This window comes from Thermobia domestica, chromosome 6 (assembly GCF_964235325.1).
Source record: "Thermobia domestica chromosome 6, izTheDome1.hap1.1, whole genome shotgun sequence".
Lineage (NCBI taxonomy): Eukaryota > Metazoa > Arthropoda > Insecta > Zygentoma > Lepismatidae > Thermobia > Thermobia domestica.
The window spans coordinates 2,219,873-2,242,954 of NC_137459.1; the positions used below are offsets into that span (position 1 = coordinate 2,219,873).

The following is a 23,082-nucleotide window of genomic DNA, read 5'->3' on the forward strand; positions in this document are numbered from 1 at the left end:
AGACGGTCAAAATGGGCCTCGAAGGTGGGACGAAAATGACCCACTGCTCCGCCACTATACCTACCGAATTTCGTGGTCCTTCCTTTCGCGTCGACTAGTGAATGTTTCGTGCCCTTATTTTCACGTTTTGCGCGTTACCAGAAGTGTGTGAAAATGGACCTCCAAAGTGTGACCAAAATGACCCATTGTTCCGACACTGTCGAATTTCTAGGTCGTTTCCTTCGCATCGTTTAGTGATTATTTTTTAAAAAGTTTTCTGTGCCTACTTCCTCGTCTTGTGCGTCACCGGAAGTGAGTTAAACGGGCCTTTTAAAGTGGGAGTTAAATGGCTCACTATTCCACCACTATCGAATTTCGGGGTTGGTTCTTTCGCATCATTTAGTGTGTATTTTGTACCGTTCTGTTCGCCTACTTCCACGTTTTGAGCATCACCAGAAATGCGTCAAAATGGTCCATCAATGTGTGAGAAAATAGAGCCATTGTTCCGCCACTATCGAATTTGGGGGGTCGTTTCTTTCGCATAGTACAGTGCCTGCTTTGTACCGTTTTGTGCTCCTATTTCCACTTTAGTGCTTCTATTTCCACTTTAGTGCGACAACAAAAATGGGTCAAAATGGCCTACAAGTATAGCGGAATAACTTAATGCTGTTCCGTCACCATCAAATGAGGTCGTTTCCTTCACATTTTTTATACATGTTTGTGTCGCTTTGTGCATCAGTGGGAGAGGGTCAAAATGGACCTTGAAAGTGGAATGAATATGTCTTTCTCTGCCATATTTGTAGGTCGCCTTTGACCCACTTTCGTTGGTCTACAAAACGTGAAAGTATGCGCAGAAACGGTATAAATATGCGCACTAAACAATGCGAAAAAAGCGACCTTGATACTGGTGGGAGAGTGGATCAGTTTTCTTCCCACATTGAATGCCCATTTTGACCCACTACCATTGAATCACAAAACGTGGAAATAGGCTTACAAAACGGTAGAAAACACGCACAAGACGATGTGAAGGAAACGACCTCGAAATCGTTCCTGACGGAACAACATTAACTTGTTCCGCCATATTTGTGTTTTCATTGGGAAGGCCGATGGGGGCTGAATTTGAACGTAAACACTATCGGGGGTGTCACTATAGGTCTGAGCAACCCCGATAAATATGGATTCGACACAAATTCTAGTACTTTTACATGTCCCGGTGAACGTCCCCTCAGACCCCCTTGGTTCGTATTGTGAAAAAATCTCCTCTGGCCCCCACCAACCCCCAACTAATACCGCGAAAACTATGAATGTGACACTAACATCTGCCATTTTCTACTACTTTTTACATATGCCGGTAAAAAAATCTTTAAGTTTTACGTCCCACGGTTATGCCGGTTAGGCTAAAGGAGACGGTGATAATGAGAGATGAGTGAAATGGTGGAATGAAGAAAGTGGGAGGAAACGGGAGAACCCCGAGAAAACCCACGAGCGCGGTGTTTGTCCACCACAAAGTTCACTTGGCGGGGGCTGGGATCGAACCCGCGACCCCAAGCACCAGAGGTGAACGCTCTACCACTGAGCCACCGCGCCCCCCCCATATGCCGGTAAAAGTCCCTATAATCCTCTGGTTCCAATTTTGAAAAAAAAAAAAAAAAAAACAATGCCTCTGGCCCGCAGCCGATGGGGGCTGTATTTGGAAGTCAACGCCTGTGGAAGTATCACCTTTCATCTCAGCGACAGCGAAAACTATGGATTTGACACTAATATCGGTCACTTTCCATTATTTTTACATGTCTCGCAATTCCCCACCCCCGGTGACTCCCGGCCCGCATACAATGGTGGCTAAATTTGAAAATCATCGCTAATGAAAGTATCACCATTGATCTCAGCCACCGCGAAAACTACGGATTTTACATCGGTCATTATGGATTATATTTACATGTCTCGTGATTCCCGTTATAATGCCCCCGTTTCTTATCTGATGGGGGCTAAATGTGAAAGTAAACGCGGTCTTGAGTTTCACTAATGAGCTCAGCTACCCCGAAAACTATGAATTTGACATTAATATCGGTCAATTTCGATTATTTTTTTACATGTCTCGGAATTTCCCCCTCTGGTGACCCAAGGCCCGCATACAACGGTGGATCTATTTGAAAGTAATCGCTAGTGGTAGTGTCACCATTGATATCAGCAACCGCGAAAACTATGGATTTGACACTAATATCGGCATTTTGGATTACATGTACGTTTCGGCATCCCCCCCCCCCTCCCGTTGACCCACGGCCCGTAGCCGGATACGGTGAATTTGGAAGTTAATGCGATCGGAGTTTCACCATTGATCTCAGCGACCGCGAAAACTATGAAATCGACACTGATATCGGTCATTTTCTACTACTTTTACATGTCCCGGTAAACGCCCCCCTGAGACCCCCTGGTTCGAATTTTTTCGAAAAAGCTTTGCCTTGGTGTGGGACCTGGACCAAGGTATCTTTGACCAAAATTTGGTAACTCTCGGTCGACTTGTCTGGTCCCCAGGCCGGTACCGGTAAACGTCCCCTGGAGACCCCCTAGTAAGGAATTTTAAAAAAAGCTCTTCGTCTTGGTCTGGGGCCTAGACCAAGCTACCCGTGACCAAATTTTGAAAAGTTTCGGTCCACTCGTCTCGTCCACAGGTCGCACAAAGATAGACAGATAGACACACGAACAAACTCTATTTTATTTATATTAGAAAGGTGAGATCCGCCGTTATTGTATTAGTGCGGTGCTTGAGCTATTGATCGTGAAAATTCAAACTCCGATGAGTGATAATTTTATAGGCTTGTTTTATTACAAGTTTAAACTCTTTAGTCAGTAGAGAAAAGGGCGTGAATCATAGGTCAGAGTTGATGACAATGGGTTTTGGTGGGTCTGTGGGTCGCAGTGGGTAAGAGTGGTTTATGGTGGGTGGTGGGTCAGAGTGGGTCACGGTGGGTCGTGGGTCACGACGGGTGGTGAGTCAATTGGTCGTGGCTAAAGTTTCATTGCCCCACGCCCTCTCTGAACTACAGTGTTGAAAATTAATCAGTGAAAATCAATTGCAATTGATCAATCAATTGAAAGTAATTGCTGTGGAAATCAATTGCAATTGAATCAATTGCCAATTAATTTCAATTGCAATTGAATTACAGAATTCAATTGCAATTACTTTCCACTGCAATTACTTTCAATCAATTGATCAATTGCAATTGATTCTCCTTTTTTAATGGCCAACTGCAATTAACAATTAACCATTACTTATTTCAATTGTTAATTGCAATTAACAATTAAATTTACAGATTAATTGTTAATTGTTAATTCAATTGAAATTTGCCCAACACTGCTATGGACCTTTAAAGTTTCTTTTTTCATGTTTTCGGCAGCCTATAACTACGAAAGGAAGCATTTATGCACCCAGATTGGTCTATACTTTTTATCTTATATTGATCTTAGGAATCCTCTCCCAAACGTTGTCGGTATTGTTTTGAAACGCCCTGTATAATGCACACTAAATGACAGTGTAAGGGGCTCATCACTTCTGTTTTCTTTGGATAATTCGATGTTCTTTGTTAAGTAGCCCTCATTTTCCACTCCAATAAAGGAAATGTCTTGAGGAAACAGGGAAGGGCTGTTCTAGTCTACACAGAATAACAACTGCCAACGCTTTTTAAACGTCAGGTTTAGTAGGCCAGGAGAAATTCCTCCCGATCCGCGTCATAAAATTTACTGTCTGTATATTGCCCTCAGACTCTTCGACAATCCCTGAAAAGAAAAGAATTAGTTGATCATAAGATTGAGACGTCAATGGGTTAAAAACAGATACCATCCATCTTGACTTTACTGAAGTTTTACCTCCGACTATTTGACAGCCCCAAATCTGAACTTCCGCGAAACACTCCTTAAATGGACTAGGACCCACCAGCCGGCCTTTGAGTGTGAATGACACGTGGTCAGCGTGTCGGCTCCTACGACCGTTGCGATGGTCTGCGCGATCAGGTTTCAGTACATCTCTACTCAAATGAGTTCTTCAATTGCCTCACTGTGCGAAGTAAACACCATTATTTTTTAAGCTTCCACCGGGAAACAAACCCAGAACCACGCACGAAAGGCGAGCATTCACTAGACCATAAACGAGCTTTATTTCTATCAATATATTTAAAGAACAAATATTTGGAAGAGCATGAGCATAATAAACACTATAGCAGCGTTTCCCAACCGGTGTGCCGCGAATGAGCCGCTAGTGTGCCGCGAGGAAATCGAAACAAATTATTTATTCGATAGGAACCAAATTGCAAGACATAGGGAAAATATATATTTGTATTTCACATTATTATGAACCTCTACTATAAATCTACAATTTTAAGTTTCATACTGTGTTACTTTTCTGTACATGTTGAAAAACGTATTTATGATTGTCATGACCATTATTGCTTCTTTATTGTTGCAGACTATTTCGTAACTTGAAATTTTTATCATATCATTCAATAAATTCAACAAATCAAACATGCATACAAATTACCTATATTTGAGTTCTAAAAGTATAGGAGATTTGTTTATTTATTCGTTATTTAGTGATCTTCACTTTTAGTTAAAGGTTAGATAGTTTTCGAAAGAGAAAATAGATTTTTAAAAACCCGAGTCCTATATTTCATTGCAATTTTTTTTTTTTTTTTTTTAAATTTTAAAATTAGAATGAAAAATAAGCATAATGATTTACCACGGGGAAAAATCAGTGATCGAGCTTTCTTCTCTGTACGAAGGACAGTAATCACATAAAAGTGCCACGGTATTTTATATTTACAAATAATAATAGTAGTAATAATTATATATATATATATATATATATATATATATAGATAGATAGATAGATAGATAGATAGATATAATATGGGTGTGCCGCGAGAATTCAAGTTACACCTGTAGTGTGCCGCAAGTTGAGAAAGGTTGGGAAACGCTGCACTATAGGATTATCAACTCCGTGAATTTGTCTCAACACCGTGGATTCCTTAGTTTTCAGATGGACATGGAGTTGAGAAAATCGAATATAATTTATCTTTACCGGCCCACTTTTTTAACCAGTACATGTGAATAATTGTGTACGAATTTTCTACGTTAAGGCGTAGGTTCCTCAAGGGAAAGAAGGTATATACCATACAAATACATTCAGTAATAAATACCATGTTGTTGAGTATCAATTAATATACGCACCTGCTTTCCACACACAAAAATATTTTTCCTATAGCTTTTAACACATGCACACAACTTTTTCTGTTCTTCAGTGAAACATGTCTGCCTTGTCTTCTTGTGGATGTTGCCAATGTGGACGACCATGCTATCTGTTGAGAGCAATGATAATTTTTTCTATTGCCATGGAGTTGAGACGGAATAGAGGTGACAGAAACGAAGCATAGTCAAGCTTTCGAAAATAATCGTTATAAAGGTTTACTTTCCACAAAACCGAAACATTGAAGTGTTCTCTTCCATTTAATTACCATTAAATGATGTTTGATTTGCGACTTCAGTTGTAATTTATTGATTAAAATCAGACAACTGTAGTCTGACAGCCCACGGTGTTGAGAAATTGGGTAATAATTATTTTTTTACGTATATTTCGTGTTATATTTGCAAACTGTTATACATGGCATACCTACTTTGTGACGGTTACTACCAAACAAAATAAAAATGACGTGATTCTTTCTAGTAGTAGTTTGAAAAAATGCCCGTGACAGAAAATTTCCCTTTTTCGTGGAATCACCCATATATATATATATATAATATTAGTGCCGGACTGGCCACGTTGGCTAATTGGCGGTTGCCAAGGGCCCCGCAGGGATTACGAGGCGCATGACCTGCAGGCCTTGGTCCAATTTTTGCGATCACAAATGCTTTCTTGAGTCTTCCTACCAAAAAGGTTGTGGAAATCTAAGTTAGTCTTTCCAAAAAAAAATTTCTCGGGCTCCCCTTGCTCATATCAGGACCGACCCGTGAGCCAGTAAAATTTCTATTCTATCGTCTATGGAACTTGGATGTTCAATGTCGCGTTCATAAAAGCTTTCCACTGACTTATCCTTAGCCAACTGGATCTAGTTTTTACTCTGTATTCCTATTTCTGCGAGATTCATCTTAATATTGATCTCTCATCTGCGCCTAAGTCTTCCTAATGTTTTTTTTTTTTTTTCGATTGGTCTTCCAGTTAAGACTGCAAGCATTCCTACTTTCTTCCATCCTGGCCACATGACCTGCTCACTTGAACCACCTAGACTTGATGACTAACAATGTTTGGTAAACCGTATAAATTATGTAGTTCCTCGTTATAAAGTTTCCACCATTCCATTCCCGTTCCTCTTGGGTTCGAATATTCGTCTCAGGATCTTGTTCTCAAATACTTTCAGTCTACGTTCGTCTCTCAGAGTAAGCGACCATGTTTCGCAACCATACAGAACAACTTCCATGTATTTAGTTTTCTCTGTATTTACTTCTAAACCCATGTCCCTGCAAGCGTTTAATAAGACCTCTGCATTTTTTCTATTGTTCTTCTATCATCCTCTATTAAATTTACATTATCAGCATACGTCATAACCTGGTGAATACTATTGAACTCTAGGTCCTGGTTGCTATCTTTGATTTTCTTTATAGCGTATTCAAGGACAAAGTTGAATAATAATGACAACACACATCCTTGTTTCAGGCTATTCTTAACGTGAAAGGTCGTAGACAGAATTTTTTTCTACCCGGACTTTACTTTGGGATTCATTTAAACATATCTTAATTAATCTAATTAGCTTTCTCGGTATTCCAAGTTCTGTAAGAACGTTGCATAATGTTTCTCTCCTAAGCGAGTCGTAAGTCTTTCTAAAATCAATAAATAGTTGATGTACCGGGGTATTGTATCCCACTTCTTTTCGAGCATTTGTCGAATGGTAAATATTTGGTCGATTTCGTCTAAATCTGCACTGATAATCTCCAATAATTTCATCTGCGTATTGGGTCAATTTTGCTAACAGAATGTTTGAAATGATTTTATGGAACGTTGACAGAAGAGAAATGTCTCGATAATTATTAGTCAATTTTGTCGCCTTTCTTGTGATTGGAACAATTCTTTCCACTCTTGTGGAAATTTTTCCTTGTTCCAGATAAGGAGAATGAGTTTGTGTATCTTGTTCCACAATTTTTTGCCTGGAGTTAAAATTAATTCAGCGGGAATTCCGCCTACACCCGGAGATTTTTGTTTCTGTAATCTCTTTATAGCGATTTCTACTTCTATTCGGTTAGGTTCTAGAATATACGGTTCTGCGGGGGTGTATTTCCCTTTCTCCATGCATATTAGTTTTTGGCTGAGTGTTAAATCGTCGAAGAAATCGAGTAAAACATACTTACCAAAGGACCCCTTTACTCCTTGAGCTTATTCACTTTCACCTGTTGTCTCATGCGTACACCGATGCGTCAAAACCATTTCCCTCCTTTACGTTTTATGTTAAAAAAAAAATAAAAAAAAATATTCCAGAATATAGACAAAGTAATTAATTTGATTGCCTCATCAAGTGAAGAAGTACGTTAAAACTGTCAAAGTAACCGAAACAATTCAGGATTGTATTTTATTATCTCAGTATTATTGTAACCTCTTTTTGCGATCTGTTTTGCAGTACATATTTAATACAGAAAATATCTTGTCACTTATGTTTTCCAACTGAAGGGGGCCCTCAACTTGGCCAGTACGGCACTGTATATATCTTTCCCTGATACATACGACTGTTTGGGATTCAATATCTGTCTTGAAATGGAAAGCTTTGGAATTCTAATTTTGGCCTGCATCTTAGGAGTTAAAGATAGCAGCTCAAGTTACCTAGCTGATTTAAAAGAACACATGTGACTTGGCAGCATCTATACTTTTTAAAAATGAAAAATCACAGCATGAAACAAATTTATTTATTTTTATACTGCGAAGGTATGCTATTCATTAGTATCGAAAGTGTAATAGAACGACCATCAGTCTTCTGTAAAGAAGTATCACAACAAAAACGGTTAAGATATGAGAAACGATTTTTTGGAATAGATTTTGCTACCCAAGAATAGGTTCCAACTTATCCGATAACTCTCCATTCAAACCGGAAATAGAAATTTACCATTTCTGGTTTCAACGTTAATTATAATAAAACTGAAATTGTAATAAATAGCGAAAGGTGGTTTTTAGGAAGCGATTCAACGTTTCAATATCTTTACATGCATCTCACTACTAAAACCAGAAGTCGTAGAAATTTACTATTATTTCGGTTTTCAGTATTGATCTCCATAAAGCAAAAACGTTAAGGAATACTAAAAAAGCAGTTTTCTGCAATTGATTCAGTCTCAACAAGAGGTTCCGTCTACTCCGTTAATTTTGTATTCAACTCTTGAGATTTTGGGATTTCTAAGGTAAATTTCAGTCTAGCAGTCACCGCATCTTCAGTACTTACCCTAGAATTTTGTTTCGTACCTCATTCTCTTCAGAATAAAACAATCTTCCAAACAGTACCATTCGCATGTCCGTATCATATACCTGAAAAGGGGAATTCGATGTAAATGGGGATTATTTTCTAAAAGAAACCCTTGTTCAAAAGTTTAGGCCTCTCTGGACCATCCGTGTGTTAATGTACAGACCTCAAAATCACTTGAAAAATCTATGTGGTGTAGGCAATGCGTGTGCACAAGCATAATCTGATATCTTGAAAACTAAGAAGGGGAAAAATATTTACAAATGTCGAACAAAATCATGCTTTTGCGTTGTACTCTTGAAGGCCAAACAGACGACATGATCATCATCAACTTGACAAGCTCCTCTTCAAAACACATGTGACGTGTTTTGCAATGCACGTACAACTTTATATATATATATAAACAGAATCCGGAAAGGGTTAAACTAAGTGGTGAAAATTAACCAGAAAGAAAAAAAAAAGTACTGACAAATGCTTCCATTTTAATTGATACGTCGCCTGTAAATACTAAAACAAAAGCGCTGTTTCAACAAAATTCAAATGAGTTAAATAGCTCTCCACCATCTTATATAGTATTAAGACCCCTAGTATGGAGCGTGGCGCTTTACGGATCAGAGACGTGAACATTGACAAAAGCTAAAATACCCAAGCTGGAAGCATTTGAAATGTGGTGTTGGCGCAGAATGCTTCGCATATCATGGACCGAAAGGAAAAGGAATGAAGACGTACTAAAGGAAGCTAATGAAGAACGACAGATCATGAAGATAATAGGAAAAACAAGAAACAGCATGCTTGGCCATCTTGTTCGGCACTCTGATTGGATCACTGTGCTGATAGAGGGAAAGACAGAAGGAAAACCAGGAAGAGGAAGACCAAGGATAGAGCTCTTCCAAGGGAGAGGAAAGTTTTAAAATTTCCATGTTGTCCACCAACCTATTGTTGAGGTAAACAAGTATATATAACATTGTACAGTATATATATATTGTAAACGTCTTATGAAAGAAGGAAGCCATTAGGAGGAAGAAAATACTATTTTGTGGAACCTTGAATAAAGAGTTAAAACTCAAAATGCTTCCTGTGGAGTAGTGTATTTTGTGGGTCAGAAATATTAATATTACGCAAAAATTACGAAAAACGACTGAAGCTTTTGAAGTATGAAGAATGGAGAGAGTTAGCTGGGTCGAGCGGAAAACAAATGAGGGTGTCCTAGAAATGGTCGGGGAGAAAAGAACAATTTTAGATACTATTTAAAAGAGGAAGAGGAACTGTCATGAGGAACGTGCTAGAGGGTATGGTGGCAGGAAAGTGAGGGAAGGGGCTTAGGAGGCTAAAACTGATGGACAATATCAAAGCAGAAAAATCGTACGTGAAGACGAAAAGGGTTAGCGCAAGACCGTGGAGCATGGAAGCTTTAGTTGGAGCAAGTGACTTGCCAATGATCGCAGAATATCAATGATTGTGATTACAAAAATTCTTGAACTGGTAAAAGTGCACGCGGTGGTTTCTGTAGAACTGGCACTCTACATAATGTATTAACTAAATATATTGTATAATATTTATACGCACTTTTTAGAATTTATAGTGAAAAATTATTACTTCAGATCTTTCAAGTTGGAATGAAAATCTGCACATAATTGACGAGTTACAGGCTTGTACAGAAAAAAAAGTATTGAATGAAACCAAGTGGTCCAAGGATAATTTTCACCAACATTATATTGGGAAGAAAGGTAGGAGAGATTCTAAGACCTAATGCAATCAATGAAATAAACAAAAAAAAGAAGAACAACTTTACAAGAACAATGAAACTTGTATTTGAATACGCTTATTGTAAGTTCTCTCTGAATAATACATCTGGATCTCTATAGTCGCCCAGGCAGGGGAGAATTCTCAAAAATACAACTACAATCATACTTCGTTCAACGACATTAAAAAGTTCGTTACTGAATTTTCAATGTCTGTTATTTGCGAATTTTTCAATTTTGGGCCCTCCATTCGATAGAACATCAGGAACTATTTGAGAAAGTGCTGGGATCTTTCGCGTCAGTCTTACCGTTCCCGTGATTAAAAAAACAGATTTAAGAAGTCATACCTCGGGAACGGTAAGTCATAGAGAGATATTAGTGTTAATACTTAAGAGGATGGTGAACATTTTGGTACGAAATAGTAACCAGTGGCCACTGTCCAACTGGCCATTGGTTTGGCCAGTGGCCACCAGTTAATATCGATACCAAAACGTTTACCATCCTCTTAGGTATTGATTAACACCAATATCACCTCTCTATGACTTACCGTTCCCGATATATTGGACAAAAAATAGTTCTAATTTCGGGAACTTTATGCAGTCATATCTCCGGAACCGTAAGTTATAGAGAGAGGAAGTTTTGCGAATTTTTGCGAGAAACAAAAGGTGTGGATAAAAAGATTTACTTTTACATGTACGAAAAATCACAGTTATCCTTCCCACTTTCCTCCATTCTTTTTAAAGTTCGTTCTGGCAATGCTCTTGGAGCATTGTCAATGGTCTAAACTGAAACGTTGTTAGGAATAAGAATTTCGCACGTTCCTTGGGCTCCTTTATACAAATCGCTAAGTTATAAAATAATGTTTTCCTTTTTAATTTCTTTCGTACTGTCAAAAATCGATTTTTTTTATTTATATTTTTTTCTTTTTCAGATTCCTGAACCAAAATTTGTGTCATTAAAGCATACACAACTAGAGCAAACTAACTTTTTAAAAACTAATATTTCTCAGTGTAATCATTCAAGAAATTTGCGAACTGTATAATACTGTAACAAGTCACCCTAATAGGAAAGATTTTGTACTGTCAGAGTTAATACATTTTTTTTCGAAATAAAGACTACTTATCTTAGTATTTTTTATTTCTTTTTTCTAAAAAAATAATACTCAATAATATACATTTGTTTTTATATCAGTATCACCACCAACGATAATACAAACAAGAATAATTGTAGCAAATATACAAAATTCTTTTTTAATTGTACAATTTATTATTATACACCTAACATTTTGACTAGTATTTAAGGCGTCCTCTTACATAAATACTTTGTACTTTTCACTGGTCACTTTAATAGAAAAACTTCGACATGTACACAACACGAGGATGGATTCACACGACTAGCAAATCTCACCAATTAAAATCACAAATTGACTAGAAATAAAGAAATAATGAAATTCTTGCAAATAACATCCCAAATGTGGCTCACATTCAGCATTTTTCACTTTGTTTGTTTAATGATTTAGAACTAGCAGTGTTTTGGTGAAGAAAGCAAGTATGGGAATTAAATATTTGCAGTTATAAATAAAAATCTCATTTACGCATACTAAATCCTTCTTCTTCTTCCTCACTGGCGATTGGTGGCGACAGTGGAAGTTAACGATGATATTCCAAGTGCTGTCCACAGTGCACATGCCCAAACTAAAGCTACTCGTTGACTTTGCACCGTTACAACCGGAGATACTTCCAATTGGTGTTTTGTCTTCGTGGCTGATTAGGACAATCACTGATTTCAGAAGTCTTAGCAAGCTTGACGTTCTTTTCTGAGGCTCTTACTGGGATTATTGGTTTGTTTGAAGCAAATTTATAATTTCAGTCGGGTGAAGCTACTATCAGGTTGACAAAGGCATCTTATATCTGATCTCTGAAGCAGCCATGGAGACCAAACATTAATTCGAAGTGTACCCAGTTCCAGCCATGCAAAATCAACGGGTAGCTTTAGTTCGGATATGTGCACTCTGGATAGAAGCAAAAATATCATCATTGAGACATTCACAGTCGGCACCAAGAAGTGACGACGAAGAAAGACACAACATGCGATGCTTTTATCTATGAGTGCAAATCCAAAATACTGTTCTATGCTTTATGAATGCCTATTTTTTGGGATGATTCATAAGCAAGAAAAAGAAGTAAAACAATATAAAGGGAACGAGCTACAGAACAATTGAAATAGTAAGTTACAAATATATAATCGATAAAAATCAGTCTTGACCTTTTATCCAGATTACACTAGAGGACAATTTCTTAAAAGAAGAAAAAAAAAAAGTTCGTTCACAAGGTTCTGTAAACGCAGCATGTTTCTCTTCTTTTTCCTAAAGCAAATTTACTACCATCATTAAGAGGATCTCATCTGCTTATATCTCAGGATATATTCTTCATATCACAATATAGAATTTAAAAAAGTATACAATATATATATTCTTAACGCAGAAACGATACGCTACTTGTTCTTTACACTCTCCGTAGCTACACATTTTATCCAAATATTGACGGTCTATTCATGTCAAATTTTAAATTATGTTTAATAATAGGAACAGTAATAAAATGAACACAAAAAGTTTTCTGAAGATACATACGTTCGAAGCACGAGTGAAATACGTGGAATGTTCTATTTCGTCATGAAATAATTAAAATCTGTTTACAATTCACTGACAAGAACTATTTATAAGAAAAAGTAGTATCACGTTGTAGTCGAATTAAATTGTTCTGAGAAAAAAAAATCGTTTACACAGCTCTCAATTACGAAAAGAAAAAACTTTTTACAGACAAAATGATACACAATAAAAAGACTGGACAATCATAGTATAGTATTACAGTTATTAGAAACTGAACATCTGTAATTTTGATTGAAATTAAATTTCACTCCAGATGTAATATAAGAATTACACTAAAGTTATTGCTGAATAATATATATATATATATATTGCAAAAGTACTATACGGAAAACTGACTAAGGTGGGTTATTTTACGTTACTAATTAAGGATTTTTTTTCACTATATTAGCATATTATAATTTATCTTCCTCAACTTGATCGTATTTATAAATAAAGTATAATCTGAGAGAATCATCAAATGCCGAAATACTAACAAATGCACTTATTTCACAAATAATCTATTTCCAACATCAACTACGTAAACATATCATGAAAATATCATGACGTGAATCATAATACTCTCGATTTGTTGATATAGATCTTTCACTACCTCAAATCTCTGACCATCAGAAAGCAAATTGGAAGAATATATTATCGCACCTGGTAAGTTTTCAACCGAACCTCTATAGAATTAATACAAAATATACACGCCTCACTACAGAAAGAAAAAAAAAATCTACAGCTCGAATTCTGAAATGAAGTCACGGAACACACTATTCCTCCAATGGAATTCATAAAGCGACTAAGCAGTACCAACTATGTACTCAATGATAGTAACCCTCTCACTATCGATCATTACCATACGTCTGATTACTCATATCCACACCATCACCTATTCTACAATTAACTTTACGAATTTCTTCAGAAACTGTGTGCTGTACCGCCCTCAAGAATTAGTAACGTTGGTCTCATATGAAAACAGGTATATATAATCGATACCAAAGTATTTTATCATTCACAGATTGTAGTTTTGGCACTTGTAACTCCTACAAACGATCGAATAATTTGTCTTCGCTTGGACCTCTCCCTCTCCCCAGCATACAGAGCTTCAATTAACACGTTACACGATCAATCAATCTTCACGTTACACGATGCATTATACACTGAAACACATGTATTACTTATATTTAGAAAGATGTTTACTAAGTTTGTTTTCACAGCCGTTTTATCTGCAAATATATTGGTCCACAATTTCTCGCAGCATTCATCTTATGTAGTAGATGATTTCAAAATAAGTAAGTAATCTCGGAATAGATAATGAAATGCTGGTATACGCCCAAGAAATATAAATTTCCTATGCTTCATTACAACAGATAATTTTTCCCAAACGACAGTCTTCAATGAACGAGAAGTTACACAGTCTAAAAATAGGAACGAAAATATAAAATATACGTATGTACAAATATATATGAATACAAGTATACGTACAAATATATGAAAGTGCTGAACAACTTATTAGAATATACCGAAAGATTTGTACAATATTCTTTACAGTGTTTACAGTGAGTGAGTGTCCACTGACTGGGGAATGTTGATTAAAATAAAGAACAACAGTCTCCTACATGAGTTGACAGTTAAAACAAGCATAATCATGTTTGAATATCAAGCAAACAACAATGAGTACTTCCGGATTTTTTTGCCAAGTGTGCATTTTGACTTTTCTCGTCTGCTGATAGTGGCATTCTTCTTCACCAGTACTGCTGCGGCTGAGGAGACAATGAACCAAAACTAGAGGAAAGAAACAAGGTTGAAAGCCTTAACTGGACTAGCCATTCATTCTACTTTATTTTACTTCACAACAACGAATTTCCAGTTGAATTTGTGAACAAAGCACCTCCTAGAGTATGTCATTCCTTAATACATTGACCCTCCTCTGCTGAAAAACACAAAACGCGCTTTGTTGTGTGTTATGGTAAGCTAAAGGAGTAATTATTCCCAAAATTTCATTTTTTTTTTTTTAATCCGGAGATATTCGACAGTGAAATATGCCAAAATTTGCATAATTCCCCAATTTTACGATATCTTTTCAGGTCTTTGGGAGCAGCTGCAGGTCTGCAAACTTTTGAGTATAAACTTATGGCCCCGGACTACATGCACACACAAATTCAGACCTCTACATCAATTGCTTCCTCTTTCCAAACATGTCTTCAATGTCCAAAAATGTTGCTACTGTATTCCCTGATTTCACCGTTTTCAAGTAGTTTCAGGCAAAAATGTTAAAAGGACTAAGTTTTAGTTCTACACAAGTTGGACACGCCCAGCAATTTTCAATTTGCTAGGACAAATACATGCTGATATATTCAAAACAACGTAAACGCCTGAAATCGAGAAACGGAAAATGGCGACAGAAGTTGCGTTGCTACGAGATGTTTTAAAAAATAATTAATTGTGGTTTTGAAATACCCTGATATAGGATAAACATTCATGATTTTCTTTTTTTTTTTTTTTTTTTTTTAAAGGTCGAGCGGCAATTTTTCTCGATCACTTGGCATGGATTGAACCCATATTAAGTTAAGTGAAAGTTTGGGTTTGGCTACACAATATAAAAGTTCTCCAGATATAAGGTCTACAACTTTTTTTTTTCTTTTTCTAAAATATATTGGATCTTTTAATCCAAGAAGGGGAACATAAATCAAGTAATACTGGGCCCCATTTTCAATGAAAATTTTGTCTTCATGAAATCATTGGAGTGTAACTTAAGTAAACACATACGAGTTGATATAACACAGGATGTCCGGAAAGATTATATCTATTTCTTCTTAGTTTCTACTGCCAAATGGGTGGCAAGACGTGTAGAAGCACGATTACAACTGCCGAAATATCCCATTAGATATTCACTGTGTTATCAAATGTCACCAACCATCCATAAGATAAATCTTATAGTCGAATATGTGAAAAACTGTTTTTTATTATAATGCAAAGCAATTCTCGGTGACAGTTTGGAGTAACAGACAAGAACTTCACTAAGTGCTTCTGCGCAATTCCTGTACAAAGAGAAAACAAAAGATCTCGTCATACTTGCAGGACACGAAACAGAGCTCTTACGCAGTCCCAAGAAGTCAGTTCGACAGAGGAACAGTGACATGAAAACGACCCATTCTACAACTGTCATATGTATAAGTTTGCTTCTTTCTCTAGAAAGCATTCTTATATCGTACCAGCAGAATACCCGTTTTCGCATAGGGAGAAAAAGTTTCATTGGATATAAAGGACATCGGAAGTGTCACTGGTCATCTCAGCGTCTCCGAAAACTATGGATTCAACACTAATATCGGTGATTTTCGATTTTATATATATATATATATATATATATATATATATATATATATATATATATATATATATATATATATCCCCGTCCCTTAAGTTGAACCGTCGAAGTAAATGATAAAAACCATTCCAGGTCCGAACTTAATCTATGCTGAAAATTTGATTGAGATCGGACGGGTGGTTCAAGAGTTATTAAGTCACAAATATAGTCACTTTCATTTTTATAGATAGATCTCATCTTTTCTCGCGTAGCACTTCATAGGAATATTATATTAGTTACTTGGATTCTGCTCCGCTTTCTTATTGTCAATGTCAATGGTTTCCTATCGTAGATTAAGATAAAGTACAGGCTACGTAGTACTATTTATTTTCCTAGTGTTATTCTGAGACTTTTTGAATTGACTCGTCCATATCTTTACCACACATTACCAGAAGAGTCGACATCGCTTCACTGTTAAGGACCATTGCAAGCATGAGGCAATAAACAGATCTCAGTGCCTTTCAACAACTAATCACACATCATAAACGAACAATCGATGCAAGTTGATTCCTTACAAACAGCAAACATATTGCTAATACGTAATATAGATACATCCTAATTAAGATTTGCATATCAAAGAATTTATCAATTCATGGTTGTATTTCAAAGTTTACACTGATTAACCCCCAAAAAACCCACTTGGCGTAACGGCGCATATGTGAACCTAAGTCTGCTCCAGCGCCATCTGCTAGCGAGCGACTGAACTACATCCAGCCTGATGATGAGCACGTGGTCAGAGCGCTGCGACGCCCTGTCCCTAACAGACGCACCGGGAGCTTTCTATACCTAGTGGTTGTCGTCTTGTTTTCACATGACTCCCCAGTTTGCCTCATGACGCTGAGTGGACGCCAAAAAGTAGGAAGCGCCGACCAAGAATCGATCACAGTTGACTGAGGTAAACGTCCCGTTCAGCAGGGAGGCTATATGAGACGTGGACCTACTGATTAACGTGGAATCCGAACCCCCAAAAAACCCACTTGGCGTAACGGCGCATATGTGAACCTAAGTCTGCTCCAGCGCCATCTGCTAGCGACCGGCTGAACTACATCCAGCCTGATGATGAGCACGTGGTCAGAGCGCCACGACGCCTTGTCCCTAACAGACGCACCAGGAGCTTTCTAGACCTAGTGGTTGTCATGTCTTGTTTTCACATGACTCCCCAGTTTGCCTCATGACGCTGAGTGGACGCCAAAAAGTAGGAAGCGCCGGCCGGGAATCAAACCCGGGACCACGTGGAGGCGAGTCCAACGCTCTAACCACTAGACCACGATGTTCCCTAGTGAAATATTATGTTTGAGCCTAAGCCTGCTCCAGTGTCATCCGCCAGCGAGCCTAGTGGCGAGCACGTGGTCAGAGCGCTGCGACGCCTTGTCCCTAACAGACGCACCAGGAGCTTTCTATACCTAGTGGTTGTCGTCTTGTTTTCACATGACTCCCCAGTTTGCCTCACGACGCTGGGTGGACGCCAAAAAGTAGGAAGCGCCGGCCGGGAATCAAACCCGGGACCACGTGGAGGCGAGTCCAACGCTCTAACCACTAGACCACGATGTTCCCTAGTGAAATATTATGTTTGAGCCTAAGCCTGCTCCAGTGTCATCCGCCAGCGAGCCTAGTGGCGAGCACGTGGTCAGAGCGCTGCGACGCCTTGTCCCTAACAGACGCACCAGGAGCTTTCTATACCTAGTGGTTGTCGTCTTGTTTTCACATGACTCCCCAGTTTGCCTCACGACGCTGGGTGGACGCCAAAAAGTAGGAAGCGCCGGCCGGGAATCAAACCCGGGACCACGTGGAGGCGAGTCCAACGCTCTAACCACTAGACCACGATGTTCCCTAGTGAAATATTATGTTTGAGCCTAAGCCTGCTCCAGTGTCATCCGCCAGCGAGCCTAGTGGCGAGCACGTGGTCAGAGCGCTGCGACGCCTTGTCCCTAACAGACGCACCAGGAGCTTTCTATACCTAGTGGTTGTCGTCTTGTTTTCACATGACTCCCCAGTTTGCCTCACGACGCTGGGTGGACGCCAAAAAGTAGGAAGCGCCGGCCGGGAATCAAACCCGGGACCACGTGGAGGCGAGTCCAACGCTCTAACCACTAGACCACGATGTTCCCTAGTGAAATATTATGTTTGAGCCTAAGCCTGCTCCAGTGTCATCCGCCAGCGAGCCTAGTGGCGAGCACGTGGTCAGAGCGCTGCGACGCCTTGTCCCTAACAGACGCACCAGGAGCTTTCTAGACCTAGTGGTTGTCACGTCTTGTTTTCACATGACTCCCCAGTTTGCCTCACGACGCTGAGTGGACGCCAAAAAGTAGGAAGCGCCGGCCAAGAATCGATCACAGTTGACTGAGGTAAACGTCCCGTTCAGCAGGGAGGCTATATGAGACGTGGACCTACTGATTAACGTGGAATCCGAACCACATGAGCTCCCGCCGGGAATCAAACCAAACCATTTAGCGTAACAGCCCATTTTGTGGGCCTAAACCTACTCCAGCGCCATCTGCTAGCGAGCGACTGAACTACATCCAGCCTGATGATGAGCACGTGGTCAGAGCGCCACGACGCCTTGTCCCTAACACATGCACCAGGAGCTTTCTAGACCTAGTGGTTGTCGTCTTGTTTTCACATGACTCCCCAGTTTGCCTCATGACGCTGAGTGGACGCCAAAAAGTAGGAAGCGCCGACCAAGAATCGATCACAGTTGACTGAGGTAAACGTCCCGTTCAGCAGGGAGGCTATATGAGACGTGGACCTACTGATTAACGTGGAATCCGAACCCCCAAAAAACCCACTTGGCGTAACGGCGCATATGTGAACCTAAGTCTGCTCCAGCGCCATCTGCTAGCGACCGGCTGAACTACATCCAGCCTGATGATGAGCACGTGGTCAGAGCGCCACGACGCCTTGTCCCTAACAGACGCACCAGGAGCTTTCTAGACCTAGTGGTTGTCATGTCTTGTTTTCACATGACTCCCCAGTTTGCCTCATGACGCTGAGTGGACGCCAAAAAGTAGGAAGCGCCGGCCGGGAATCAAACCCGGGACCACGTGGAGGTGAGTCCAACGCTCTAACCGCCAGCGAGCCTAGTGGCGAGCACGTGGTCAGAGCGCCACGACGCCTTGTCCCTAACACATGCACCAGGAGCTTTCTATACCTAGTGGTTGTCGTCTTGTTTTCACATGACTCCCCAGTTTGCCTCACGACGCTGGGTGGACGCCAAAAAGTAGGAAGCGCCGGCCGGGAATCAAACCCGGGACCACGTGGAGGCGAGTCCAACGCTCTAACCACTAGACCACGATGTTCCCTAGTGAAATATTATGTTTGAGCCTAAGCCTGCTCCAGTGTCATCCGCCAGCGAGCCTAGTGGCGAGCACGTGGTCAGAGCGCTGCGACGCCTTGTCCCTAACAGACGCACCAGGAGCTTTCTATACCTAGTGGTTGTCGTCTTGTTTTCACATGACTCCCCAGTTTGCCTCACGACGCTGGGTGGACGCCAAAAAGTAGGAAGCGCCGGCCGGGAATCAAACCCGGGACCACGTGGAGGCGAGTCCAACGCTCTAACCACTAGACCACGATGTTCCCTAGTGAAATATTATGTTTGAGCCTAAGCCTGCTCCAGTGTCATCCGCCAGCGAGCCTAGTGGCGAGCACGTGGTCAGAGCGCTGCGACGCCTTGTCCCTAACAGACGCACCAGGAGCTTTCTATACCTAGTGGTTGTCGTCTTGTTTTCACATGACTCCCCAGTTTGCCTCACGACGCTGGGTGGACGCCAAAAAGTAGGAAGCGCCGGCCGGGAATCAAACCCGGGACCACGTGGAGGCGAGTCCAACGCTCTAACCACTAGACCACGATGTTCCCTAGTGAAATATTATGTTTGAGCCTAAGCCTGCTCCAGTGTCATCCGCCAGCGAGCCTAGTGGCGAGCACGTGGTCAGAGCGCTGCGACGCCTTGTCCCTAACAGACGCACCAGGAGCTTTCTAGACCTAGTGGTTGTCACGTCTTGTTTTCACATGACTCCCCAGTTTGCCTCATGACGCTGAGTGGACGCCAAAAAGTAGGAAGCGCCGGCCGGGAATCAAACCCGGGACCACGTGGAGGTGAGTCCAACGCTCTAACCGCCAGCGAGCCTAGTGGCGAGCACGTGGTCAGAGCGCCACGACGCCTTGTCCCTAACACATGCACCAGGAGCTTTCTATACCTAGTGGTTGTCGTCTTGTTTTCACATGACTCCCCAGTTTGCCTCACGACGCTGGGTGGACGCCAAAAAGTAGGAAGCGCCGGCCGGGAATCAAACCCGGGACCACGTGGAGGCGAGTCCAACGCTCTAACCACTAGACCACGATGTTCCCTAGTGAAATATTATGTTTGAGCTTAAGCCTGCTCCAGTGTCATCCGCCAGCGAGCCTAGTGGCGAGCACGTGGTCAGAGCGCTGCGACGCCTTGTCCCTAACAGACGCACCAGGAGCTTTCTAGACCTAGTGGTTGTCACGTCTTGTTTTCACATGACTCCCCAGTTTGCCTCATGACGCTGAGTGGACGCCAAAAAGTAGGAAGCGCCGGCCGGGAATCAAACCCGGGACCACGTGGAGGTGAGTCCAACGCTCTAACCGCCAGCGAGCCTAGTGGCGAGCACGTGGTCAGAGCGCCACGACGCCTTGTCCCTAACACATGCACCAGGAGCTTTCTATACCTAGTGGTTGTCGTCTTGTTTTCACATGACTCCCCAGTTTGCCTCACGACGCTGGGTGGACGCCAAAAAGTAGGAAGCGCCGGCCGGGAATCAAACCCGGGACCACGTGGAGGCGAGTCCAACGCTCTAACCACTAGACCACGATGTTCCCTAGTGAAATATTATGTTTGAGCTTAAGCCTGCTCCAGTGTCATCCGCCAGCGAGCCTAGTGGCGAGCACGTGGTCAGAGCGCTGCGACGCCTTGTCCCTAACAGACGCACCAGGAGCTTTCTAGACCTAGTGGTTGTCACGTCTTGTTTTCACATGACTCCCCAGTTTGCCTCACGACGCTGAGTGGACGCCAAAAAGTAGGAAGCGCCGGCCAAGAATCGATCACAGTTGACTGAGGTAAACGTCCCGTTCAGCAGGGAGGCTATATGAGACGTGGACCTACTGATTAACGTGGAATCCGAACCACATGAGCTCCCGCCGGGAATCAAACCAAACCATTTAGCGTAACAGCCCATTTTGTGGGCCTAAACCTACTCCAGCGCCATCTGCTAGCGAGCGACTGAACTACATCCAGCCTGATGATGAGCACGTGGTCAGAGCGCCACGACGCCTTGTCCCTAACACATGCACCAGGAGCTTTCTAGACCTAGTGGTTGTCACGTCTTGTTTTCACGTGACTCCCCAGTTTGCCTCATGACGCTGAGTGGACGCCAAAAAGTAGGAAGCGCCGGCCAAGAATCGATCACAGTTGACTGAGGTAAACGTCCCGTTCAGCAGGGAGGCTATATGAGACGTGGACCTACTGATTAACGTGGAATCCGAACCACATGAGCTCCCGCCGGGAATCAAACCAAACCATTTAGCGTAACAGCCCATTTTGTGGGCCTAAACCTACTCCAGCGCCATCTGCTAGCGAGCGACTGAACTACATCCAGCCTGATGATGAGCACGTGGTCAGAGCGCCACGACGCCCTGTCCCTAACAGACGCACCGGGAGCTTTCTATACCTAGTGGTTGTCACGTCTTGTTTTCACGTGACTCCCCAGTTTGCCTCATGACGCTGAGTGGACGCCAAAAAGTAGGAAGCGCCGGCCAAGAATCGATCACAGTTGACTGAGGTAAACGTCCCGTTCAGCAGGGAGGCTATATGAGACGTGGACCTACTGATTAACGTGGAATCCGAACCACATGAGCTCCCGCCGGGAATCAAACCAAACCATTTAGCGTAACAGCCCATTTTGTGGGCCTAAACCTACTCCAGCGCCATCTGCTAGCGAGCGACTGAACTACATCCAGCCTGATGATGAGCACGTGGTCAGAGCGCCACGACGCCCTGTCCCTAACAGACGCACCGGGAGCTTTCTATACCTAGTGGTTGTCACGTCTTGTTTTCACGTGACTCCCCAGTTTGCCTCATGACGCTGAGTGGACGCCAAAAAGTAGGAAGCGCCGGCCAAGAATCGATCACAGTTGACTGAGGTAAACGTCCCGTTCAGCAGGGAGGCTATATGAGACGTGGACCTACTGATTAACGTGGAATCCGAACCACATGAGCTCCCGCCGGGAATCAAACCAAACCATTTAGCGTAACAGCCCATTTTGTGGGCCTAAACCTACTCCAGCGCCATCTGCTAGCGAGCGACTGAACTACATCCAGCCTGATGATGAGCACGTGGTCAGAGCGCCACGACGCCCTGTCCCTAACAGACGCACCGGGAGCTTTCTATACCTAGTGGTTGTCACGTCTTGTTTTCACGTGACTCCCCAGTTTGCCTCATGACGCTGAGTGGACGCCAAAAAGTAGGAAGCGCCGGCCAAGAATCGATCACAGTTGACTGAGGTAAACGTCCCGTTCAGCAGGGAGGCTATATGAGACGTGGACCTACTGATTAACGTGGAATCCGAACCACATGAGCTCCCGCCGGGAATCAAACCAAACCATTTAGCGTAACAGCCCATTTTGTGGGCCTAAACCTACTCCAGCGCCATCTGCTAGCGAGCGACTGAACTACATCCAGCCTGATGATGAGCACGTGGTCAGAGCGCCACGACGCCCTGTCCCTAACAGACGCACCGGGAGCTTTCTATACCTAGTGGTTGTCGTTTTGTTTTCACATGACTCCCCAGTTGGCCTCATGACGCTGAGTGGACGCCAAAAAGTAGGAAGCGCCGGCCAAGAATCG

General features: G+C 41.6%; 1 protein-coding gene across 4 annotated transcripts in view; it reads right to left on the reverse strand.

Annotated features, from left to right (window-relative positions):
* Window positions 1-8,444: 8,444 nt before the first annotated feature.
* LOC145687813 (host cell factor 1-like) overlaps window positions 8,445-23,082 on the reverse strand; it is a 127,549-nt gene continuing 112,911 nt past the window's right edge. For 2 of the 4 annotated variants that reach the window (XM_081761238.1, XM_081761235.1), the window contains exon 12: window positions 13,499-14,639. The gene's annotated coding sequence lies outside the window, so the exon portion shown is untranslated. Of the gene's footprint in view, window positions 8,528-13,498; window positions 14,640-23,082 lie in introns of those variants that run through there. The other 2 variants (XM_081761236.1, XM_081761237.1) reach the window with 2 other exon arrangements.